Consider the following 11,792-nt stretch of genomic DNA (forward strand, 5'->3'; position numbering starts at 1 on the left):
GGCCGTAAACTCCCTCACATATGAGGTCCTAAGAATTTTAACTAGTCCATATCTCCTCTAAGTACTTGCCCTAAAAGTTTCTTGGCCTATGGAAGTGTTTAGGGTGTCCTTTGACCCCATTTAAGGAGTTTACGGCCCAAGAAATACTCTTGGCCGTAAACTCTCAAACACTTATGCTTTTTATGTGTTTTCTAGGTCTTAAACACATTAAGGTACATGCCAAAAATGAATACTAAGCCTTAGGAAGAGTTTAAAGGCATTTTGGAACCTAAAACTTGGAGTTTACGGCCCAAGGAGTTTCTTGGCCGTAAACTCCCTTATAGAAATGATTTCTAAGGGTTTTGATGGCATAAATCATGAGTGTAAAGCTTCTAGGTGTTTGTTCTAAGGCTAGGGATCACAAGGCACTCATTTGTGCCCTTTACTTGGAGTTTACGGCCCAAGAGGTGGTTCCTTGGCCGTAAACTCCTCAAACTAAGTGATTTTGATTTGTTTCTAGCCTCCAATGATCATACACTAGGTCCTTAGTTAGTTGCCTAACACGGAAATGGGACTATGTGGCCTTTAGGCTTGATTTTGGAGTTTACTCCCCAAGAACGTTCTTGGGCGGTAAATTCCCGGATCTAGTGTTTTGGACATGTAAACAATGTTATAAAGCATATAACAAGTATTAAAACACATTTAGGGAAGTAGACTCACAATCTGGGATGAAAACCCGAAGATCCGTGAGAGAGTATTTGGCTTTTCTCTAAATGGAAATCAAATAATGAACCAATTTGGTTCAGAATTCTATTTATAGTCCAGAGATTTTTGGCAGAAAATATTTCTATTCTCGGAGTGGATTCTAATGACCTAGAGTAATGGAATTACAGTGTTGCACAAAATCCTAATGCACCCACTCTCCTAATAACTCCTTAGGTGTAAAACCCTAAAACTGCCAAACTTACTCCAAAAGTTTGAATTCTCACTGTAACTGCTCTACTTCTATTGGATTGAAATGGTTTGATTTGAATGGAAAATTTCGGGTTGTCACATCATCCCCCTGTTAAAGGGAATTTCGTCCCGAAATTAGAATTTAGGCATGGATGTATACACGAATGATCGAGACGTGAGGAGGAAACTTCCTAATCGATTGGTTCTAGCGCACTTAAGTGAAGTCGGGCTCTCGGTTGGTATCCCAACGAACCTTCACTAATTGGCGACGGTGTTGCTTCGTCCGCTTGACCTCTCGGTCGAGGGTCACTACGGTTCTGATACAAAGGCGAGGATCTTGACGAGTGGACTTGTAAGAGTCCTAACGGAAAGGTATGGTTTCACGGTCGAGATGCGAAGAGTAGAAAGTACGCTACTAAGTTCGCGGAGTAGGTCTAGTTTGCGCGAGGCACAAGACAGATTCTGATAAGAATCCCGGAGGTCCTGTCAAATTGGGATTTTAGCTTTTCACGCTTTATGCAGCGTATTAAGCCATTCTCAGAGTGAGTTATCCTAAAGAACTTGGTCACTCACTCGGAAACTCAAAGGTTCCTTTTCTTGCGTAACTTCCCAGTCAAAGGCCATCCCTTGCTGGGTCAAAGTCGTACGAGTTTCTGAAGCTTGTCAGGAGTTCTGAATGAACTAAGGCGATAGGTCGGTAAGACCTAGAATTTGACGAAAAACTGTCGGCGTCTCTGGCGTTGATAAATGCTCAATGGTTTTTGACAAATTGAAAGAGTACTCAAAATTTCCCACATTACTAACAGTGTGTCCTAGAAATTTGACTCTTCAATTTCCAAACCTCGTGCCTAGAGAACTTTGCTAAAAGTTCCTCTATAGGAAATGTTTTCATCGGTTTTCTTCTTACTACGAGGGTAGATAAGTAAGTCATTTCATGGAGAAATGACAAATCAATCCTAAGTAAGAAAGACGTAACCCTATTCATTTAGCTCATGAAAACCATGGGCGTACTGGTCCTATCCGAAAGGTATCACTACGGACTCGAGGCGTCCGCATCGAATTCGGAAGATAGTCTTCCAGACATCCTTCCCTAACACATCGAACTGGTGATATTCGGATCTTAGGTCTATTCCTAGAAGTAGTTTCTTTCCTTACGTGTGCTCAACCATTTTGTCTATGTGAGGCAGAGATAATGATTTCTATAAAAATCTTGACGGATTCCTCGATAACCGAGGCACATACGATGCGATCCATCGATCTCTGGAAGAATCTGACCGGGGTTCTCTAGGGTGAGAAACCTAGTCTTCTAATTCTATTTCTGTGTAATTCGCCAAGTTGCTCGTGCTGTTCTTGTATCTCCGGGGGTGTTTAAACTATTGGGTGATCTGTTTTCGGGAGTTGTACTGGGTTCTAAGTTTATTCACATGACGATGTGATTACTCGTATACTTAGGCAGTTTCTCCGTCCTGAAGTCCATTTTAGAATTCATACATGGATTTACGATCACAATTTCGTGTATACGAGTCGTATATAATTAAGATTGAAAAGGTAGTCGAATAACTGATTCTTCCTTACCCTCATATCCCAAGGAGGAAATGAGTTAAGGCGGAATCATCAATTCTAAACCTGTAGAACCTTGATTATATAACACTCTTATGTATACCTTCCTCAGTGATAGATCATCCGCATGAATCCCTGTATTGAACTTTGACGTACTGCACGAGTGGCACTTCGGGGATTTCTTCGGAAAGAAATTAACTAAGAGGTACTCCGGGAATGAGTACTTCGGCGTTCTGTTATGACGGCTTCACTGGAAAAGTGATCTAGAAGATAGGGACGTACGTATGAAGCTGTTTTCGTAAGGATCAAATTTTAAATCGAGTCGTATGATAATGTCGGAATCATACAGAAACTTTAAAGACATTAGAATTTAAACATAAGACGTTTACAGACAAAACACAACCGTGCAACCATGAACAAGAGTTACAGTACTTTAGATTTACCACAAGACTATTGTTGCGAAATAAGGTATACTACAAAAGACAAGTATACGCAGCACGAGAATTCCTATATAGGCAGGATCTCGCAAAAGGTAAGACTCTAGTTGCACTAGTTCTAGATAGTTTATAAGTCTGTTACAACGAAACGCCCTAAATATATTAACATGGTTCCTGAGCAGGCTCTCCTGCAGCTGTGATCCTGAGAATCTTCCCATCAGCGCCAGAATTCTGCGTGATCGGGCAATCCCTCTTGAAGTGCCCTGTCTCACCACATTGGTGACATGACTGGCTAGTACTAGCTTTGGTGACGAGATTTCGGTGCTTAGCTAGTGTTATGTGGACACGAGTGCCTTCCTCGTTACTCCACCTCGAAAATTGCTTCTTGAATCGTTCTGCGCTATAACTCAACTTGTGCGCAGGGTTAGTCTCGATGAAAGGGACTTGAGTGACAGGTTGTTTCGGTGCTCCACAGTCACGAGCATGATGCCCTATATTCAGGCAATTGCAACATTGCATCTCATGGCAAGTCCCATGATGATGGGAACTACACTTCTCACACTTAGGGAGTTTTCCCTCATATGACCTGCACGGTATGGGAACGGCAGGGGTTTCCACTTGCTGTTGTGGTATAGCCAGCTTTTGGGCTCTCTTGCGTTCCTTTCGGGCTTGACGCTTTTGTTTCTTGTTCTCTGCTTTCTGACTTTGCGAGCCCGGAACTGTTACTGCTGGGTGACTTCCTGGATGGATATCACGATTGGGAACTTCATTCCCGTCAGCAGCATTGACCGTGTTGATAGTGCTACGGTGCGTCATGACCGCGGTTACTGCAGCCACTACGGCAGCTGTAAATACCGTTTGAAAGGTAGCGGCGTCCATCGGAAAAGTAGAGGTCTCGTTGCTTGGCTGGTTGTTTCCGGATGACGACATGATTCTGTAACATGAAAGAGTAGAGATTTGTAAGCGATTCTGGTTGACCCTGATGTACTTAGATTGTTCATGAAAAGAGTAAGAGTATGATCTCGAAAGTTTGACCTACATCCCTATGATGCAGTCCCGGTAAAGAATGAATGTATGTTCGTAGAATGATCTCAAGACGTTTGTCGTTCGAGCTGAGGTATCGTGGGTTGGTGAATAACAAGATCCAACCATTGAAAGAGACTTGGAAGTGTCTCTTGGAATAAATCACCGTAGTCCAATAACTTGACTAAGGTATGATTCAGGTAGGCTCCAATGAAAGAAAGATAAAAGTACTTGAATGAAGAATGACTCAAAAGTTAGTCGGCTGTCAATACCTTGGATATTCACGATGTAAAGATTCAAGAAAATGACCTTGTAAAGGTCTTACATCATATCCACAGAAGATAGTTCCCGACAGCATAAAGACCTAACTAAAGTACTTACGGAACAAGATAATTTCATAGAAAATGCCACATCGGGCATAGACAGAAAAACATGATTTCCTTTTATAAGGGAAAATAAAGTAAAGCGTCTACTACGGCGACGGTCATCCCTCTGGTGAACTCTTAGTTCAACCAATTGACGTTCCACGTCAAGTAGGTGTCTTTCGCACCCCATCTGGCGTACTCGGAGCTCTATGACTACGGATTGTGATTCAGCCAGTGTTTGCAACAGGATTTCATGGTTTCTCTCTGATCTCTCGTGAGCATCCTCTAGATGAATGGTGTGGAGCGTATGCATTCCAGCATAGGCGACTACTTCTGTAGTCTGACGTAGGGCTGTCCTGCCTTGAATCTCATTTCTGGCCTCTCTGCGGACCAAGATTGGCAAGACTATATCTGCTAAGCCCTCGTTGCTCAAGTCGTAGAAACTTCGGTCGCCGTCAAATAGCATAAACTGATCTTGTCCTTGGCTCCCTGTTTCCAAGCATTCCATTCACTCAGGGTCGGGTCATGCAAAGCCGGAAGAGGGTTAGGAATCGAAACGGGAGCTGCTCGGGGTAGGTTCTCAACCTCTGGCTCGGGGTTAGTATCATACGAAAGGTCTTCATCACGGTGATCATCCAGGGAATAGGATGATCATTCTCTGGTTCTTCTCCAAACCAACCAGCTATGACTTCATTCGGAAGATACTGGTTGTCAAGGGGATGGAGTCCAGTTATGATTTCTATGGGAGAATTTTGGGTAAGAAGATAATTATTAGACGAACTATCTAGATAATTATTTAGGAAACCTTCATTAGTTACATCGCTATTTGTGAAGTGCATACTAGCTATGTGTAATCTAAACAGGATAGACCTTCGAATAAGTGACCTTAATTCCTTATTCACACAGAATAGGGGTAAGGCAAAATTATCACAGATTCTGAGTCTATAACATCCTAATTACATGTAGCCTCAGTGTATCCACTTAGCAACTATTCAATCTAGTAATGAAGATCCCATTTTAATTCTCAAGTATAAAGTACTTATAGTAACACCAAATACTCCTATAGTATTTTAAATTTATTGTTATGTTCTATTGTTCTCATTGTGGTAGGGTTGGTAAGATTTTAGCGTTGTTGCAACCACACACTTAAACTTAGGCACATGCTAGTCAACCCTCGGATAATATAAGTGATCAGGCTATATCTTCCCAGTTTTGACCATATGTCTCTAAGCCCACTTGTGTTGCCCAACAATCGTAATTCTTTTGTACTGTCCTTATGACATTGATTTTAGTATGAATGCAGCACGTATACTTTATTAAATATTTTACTATTTAAAGTATAAACTCTTGGTCAGAGTATTTTTAATCCCTTATGTATTTATAGTTAGTATATCTTTTATGGGTTGATATACTTAATTCACTATAAACAATGCTCTGATACCAATCTGTCACACCCCAAAACCAAGAACGGCGGAAACGTTCTAGGGCGGAGGACGTCATGTATAGTATCAACAACAATGCAAAGTAGTAAACAAGCAACAACATCATCCATTGCATTAATAAAATAATTATTATACAATTGTATTCTGTCAAATTTTGATAAACACTAAAGCATAAATCAAAATGAAAGATAAGTCTTGAATAAGCTTCATCTTCCTTTCTCCTTGCATCGGTACCTGTCTATGATGACCTGAGGATACAAGTAATTTTGAAAGCGAGTATCAGCTATAAAGCTGGTGAGATCATAAGTATTAATGTGTCTTAATTTGTGAAACCTTATAATTTCTAAGACTTGACATTGCTTTGAAAGAAAGCTAGTTTAAGTATGAAAATGTTTGTAACTCAACTGAAAATGTTTGAAAATCCCTAGAAATCCCTATGATTCCTATTAGTAACAAAAAGGAGTCTTCTACCAAGACTTAACTGTTATGTGTGTAGTCTTCTACCAAGACCTAACTGTTCTGAATGTAGTCTTCTACCAAGACCTAACTGTTCTGAATGTAGTCTTCTACCAAGACCTGACTGTTCTGAATGTAGTCTTCTACCAAGACCTGACTGTTCTGAATGTAGTCTTCTACCAAGACCTAACTGTTCTGAATGTAGTCTTCTACCAAGACCTAACTGTTCTGAATGTAGTCTTCTACCAAGACCTGACTGTTCTGAATGTAGTCTTCTACCAAGACCTGACTGTTCTGAATGTAGTCTTCTACCAAGACCTAACTGTTCTGAATGTAGTCTTCTACCAAGACCTAACTGTTCTGAATGTAGTCTTCTACCAAGACCTGACTGTTCTGAATGTAGTCTTCTACCAAGACCTGACTGTTCTGAATATTACCCTTTTGTACTAGGGTAACTATCATTGTTAACTTTAAGCCATCCGTAGATGTACTCTTACCTCTGTTGCTAACAGTTGGGTATAGGAATAGTCAATCCCTTAATTGCGTACCTGTAATGGTACCAACCGTTTGACATCCGTGGATGTACTTTTACCTCTGTAGCTAACAGAGATTCTAGGAATGGTCAATCCCTCAATACGTATCCTTTGGTACTAGGATAATAATCCATTCTATCTCGTCGATTATGTGATTTTATCACAAGGTAAAGGTAAGAACACGGATTTGATAACAGAGTCGATACATATAAAATGTAATAGGACTCCTACTGATATATCTATGCACAAGTACTCCTATAAGTATAATAATGTAAATATTATAGTAGAGTACGGTAAAGTTCTACATGTGCTAGCTAGAATGTGTGTTCTCCCTATCTAGCAAGTATAGTAATTGTAAACGTTCTAGTATAGATGTATATGTTCTCGTCCTAGTATAATTGTACATGTAATGTATAGTAATGTTCTAGAAAGTATTGACTCATGAATGAACTGATTCATTGTATGATATCGCGTTCTAGTAATGGTTCTAGTATCTTCCTGAACTACCCCTATGGTAGCTTACTAGTATTCTAAGTGGTACGTATGGACGTGGATGTATACCCTTACTACCCAAGGGCATAGGATGAACTGGAAAGACCCTTTATGACTATATATGTACACATGATATATAACAAATCTTTAAACGACCTTCGGACGAATACCCAATGTCCCACCAGACCACATCTCAAGGCGCGAAAAGGAAATAGGGTGGATAGTCTTCCTAAGTCTTTTAAACATTCCTTATATAACTATACATATAGAGGCATGCAATTTATAATAAAATAAAAGCATAAGTAAGTTTTGTAAAACATTTGAAACAGGAATATTATTTTAAGAGAAGATCGACTTGATGTCAATCCATAAAGCAATTTGAAGGAATAAGTATAATAAAACAGTTTTTGAGTATAAAGAAACCTTTGTTTGAAACACAGTTGTAAATAAGTTTGAAGTATGATAAGCCGAGTAAGAAGTACAGTGTAATAAGTAGTTTAAAGCATATAAAATGTTTATAAAAATCATTTGAAGGAAACTATTTGGTAAAACGGCTAATGAGTAGCCAAATCTTTTGAATGTTGTATATTAATCACATGTGATTGATGTATTAAGTAATATAATCCGACTTACTAATCACATGTGATTGACATAAAAAGTAGCATGATTCTACTTGTATCCCCCCCCATAAAACATTTAAAACAGTTTAAAACATTAGTTAAGGGGTATGAACTCACCTGCAGTATGCGACTGGAAATGAACGGGCTGTTATCGTACGGAAGGATCGGACAAGTGCTTGGTGTCAAGTGATGACTTAGACACACACAATGATCCTAATTACATATGAAGACATATGTATATAAATAATTAGTGATTATAACACTAATTATACAAGTAACAACATTTAAGCGCGAGGACAACACTTTTGGTCAAGTGCTAGGAGGCAAATGGGTTGCAATAAAGGAGTGCAATGCCCCTAATGAGAGTTTAAGGTCAAAAGACCATAATCATTAGAGTTAACGGCCCAGGGGAGTAGGCTCCTGGCCGTAAACTCTCAAACAAGCCATGAAATGGAGTTTAGAAGTACTATAACTTTAGAGGGGAATTGTTTCAAGGCTAGGCAAGAGTTTAAGGCACCATATTGACTCCTAAGGGGAGTTTACGGCCCAAAGACCCTTTTCCCTTGGAGTTTACGGCCGTAAACTCCCTTGGGAGGGTTCTTATTGTCTTTTCAAGTGTCTAACAATTCTAGGAACAAGTCTAGGCTTCAATACTTGGATTAAGGGAGGTTTAAGGCACTAAATGGGACCATTTTGTAACGCCCCGGGTTTTCTCGGTACGTTTGGTTATTTTAATTTAATTATCCTTGTAACCTTGGGTTAATTTATTTAACCAATTTCTGATTTCTTATGTTATTGGACTCTTTTGATCATCTTGTAAACTCCTTTTATTGAAGTCCATGGGCTATGGGCCTATTTGCAAAGTCCATCTAGTTAATAGTACTTAATGTGTAAATTGAATCATTTGGAACACACACAAGGAAAACACTCCAAACCCTCCCTCTCTCTCAAAAATCGTCCCTCTCTCTCTCTTTGGGATCAAGAGCAGCCAAGGGGCTGTTTGGAGCTTAATTCTTGTTCATTTCCAGCCTTGATTCGTATTGGTATGAACCTCCTTATCCTTTCTTACGACTTGATTCATAACCTTGTTCTAGTTTTATGATTTCATCTTCACCTCTTCTCCTTCTTATTTTATTGTAATTGTATGTTATACATCATCTCAAGATCCTATCTTCACCCCATATATGGTGGATGATGGATCTAGGGGATTACATGTGGCAAAAGATCATGGAAACCCTAAAAGGGAGAATGATGATTTTATGTGCTTATGTTTATTTTCATGTTGATTATTATTACATCCTTGTGGCTAAATGAAATCCTAATGATCCCTAACCCTTTTTAGTACCACCATTATCATGGGGCCTGAATTGGGATGATGAACACATCTTAAAATGTGTTTCAAAAGAAGGATGGATAAGCCAAAAAGGAATCACGGGTGGCTACGATTCTGTTTTCCATCAGATCTGTAGTCATTTTGTAAAAATCATATCTGGAGCTCTACAACTCAAACGGACCCCAAACCAGTTCCAAAAGTTCAAAAATTGAGTTGGTTAACTTTCTTAAGAAGGCCAACCTCACTGATAAGGGGTTTATCTATGTGAAAGAATGGCATCTTTGCTGTTAGGTCTGATCCGGGTCTGTTCTGATATGTCATTTTGTTTTCATCATTTCTAAGGCTTGGAAAAGGATCCAGAGTGATTCCAAGTTTCTATATGTTCCTTATATTATGAATTTAAGATCTGGAGAATATGGGGTGTTATTTCCAATTATAAATTGGGTATAATGGATCCACACTCCAGGTCAGTGGGCAGTCACCAGCTTTTGCTAGTGCTGTGATTGTCCACAATGTGAATTTTATATATGGAGTTTGAGAGATTCTTTTCATTCAATTCCAACTCTGAGACTTTCACTTGTATGTCCTTTACTTCTCTTAATTTTCTTTTGGACTAATTCTACTCACAAGTTGGGTAGAATTGGCCAACATCACTTGACTGTATTGTTGGAGACAGAAGTGATACACCATTTTGTAAAATTCATATTTAATTCATCTTTTGGAGTTAGAATGAGTTCTTTATAGTTGTGGAATCCAGAGCAATCATAGTTTCCTATAAAATTTAGTTAAAGCTATGTTTCTGTTTTAGATTTTGGAGTAAATCCATTTTGAACAGCAGGTCTGTTTTAGAGACCTTGTTGTGATTACTCTTTTCTCAACTCATAGCTTCGTTACTTCTCCTTTCTAACCTTTAGTCCTTCTTAGGTGAGGTTTTGAAGTTTGCTCAAGCTTGGTAGCATTATTTGATTGTTATCCATCCTTAATACTCACTCAAGGTGAGTTCTCTCACACCTTTGTATTGATGATTGTGTTTGCTAGTTAGCTCGTGTGTGATTATTTGAATTTATACTATATAAGTATTGTTTTAATTCGTACATGTGCACTGTATGTAACTAATTATGGATATGGGGACACCACCAAAGGATACGGATTTACCGGTGCGGTGGGTAGGTAAGATCACCAACGTAATACTCTTCGTGAGGTGCGGTGATTAGGGCCAAATGATACGGGATCTTCCCGGTGCGGTTCAAACCTACAAGTCCTTCTCGTAATATAGACATTGATTCGTTCTTTGCCTTTATCATTATAATTGGAAAATGGATTAGGGCTAGTAAATATGAATGTTAGTACAATGTCTGTTTTTGAATTCACTAAGCTTCGTGCTTACGTTTTTCCCTTATAAATTTCCAGGTGTTAAGATTAAAGAGGCTAAGGCTTGACATGGAGCATCGGGACATCGCTACTAGTTATTTTGTTGGGACCTTATTATTATTATTATTACTTCCGCACTTATTTTATATGATTATTAAGTTGATGGATTATGTTATGACTATTTCAGTTGTTTTAATTTAATTTAAGATGGGTTTTAAAAGTTTAAAATTTGTGCAAAAAAAAAAATTGGGTGTCACAAGTTGGTATCAGAGCCACAGTTTGAGGGAACTAGGCATTCTTGTGGATGTTCTAGACTCAAATTTGAGGCTCTATAAGAGTTTATTTTCTTTTTAAAATATTTTTCAAACTTTCTGAAGACTAGTAGTGAAAGATGTCGCGGTGTACCAGTCAGCCAGCCAAGTAAGCCTTATTTCTTATGTTAAATGTTTATGTTAAATTGTTGACTATGAATTGGATTCTACTAGCCTTAAAATATTAGATTACACACTTAGTTAGTGTTAACATGTGAGAGAGTTGTAAAATTAACGGCTAGAGCGAACTGGAAATTTTGAAACTAGACGCGAATGCGAAATTGGAACTTGTGTGGAAGGTAGTAGAAGGGCCCCTACTATTTGAAACATCGGTGCCGGTTTCGAGTCGGGGCAAGGTTGAAAAATTTTCGGCAAGCTGAGTGTTTTGTCTTCCTAGAAATATCTAGGCTGAATTGTTTCTAAGATTTTCCTTCTTCTGTGGATACCAATGGCTCCGCCTGCTCGACTTAATCAGCTCCAAATGGAGCAAGTTAGGGATATTGTCGCTGAGGAATTCAATAACAGTTTCAACGAACTAATCCCGAGTGTGACCAACGACATAATCAACCAATTCGGTGCTCTTCTGGATGAGCGCCTCGCGGCTATTCCTGGGGAAGCGTTACTGTCTCTGCCTGTTCAGGATTCGGCATACTACTTCGAGAAGTTCAACAAGTGTAGCTCTCCTCTTTGGAATGGTGAATCCGACCCAGTTGCTACTAAGCCTTGGGTGTCAGATGTTGAGGGTACCTTCATAAGTGTTGGGTGTCCGGACTAGTACAAAGCAGTGATCGCCATGAATCAGCTGTGAAAAAGGGGAAAGACATAGTGGAACACCATCACCGCTCTATTGAATGAAGACGAAGTGAGGGCCATGTCTTGGGCCCAATTTGTGGAGAGGTTCGAGTCACAATATGTG

This window comes from Lactuca sativa, chromosome 1 (genome assembly GCF_002870075.4).
Source record: "Lactuca sativa cultivar Salinas chromosome 1, Lsat_Salinas_v11, whole genome shotgun sequence".
In the NCBI taxonomy this organism is placed as follows: domain Eukaryota; kingdom Viridiplantae; phylum Streptophyta; class Magnoliopsida; order Asterales; family Asteraceae; genus Lactuca; species Lactuca sativa.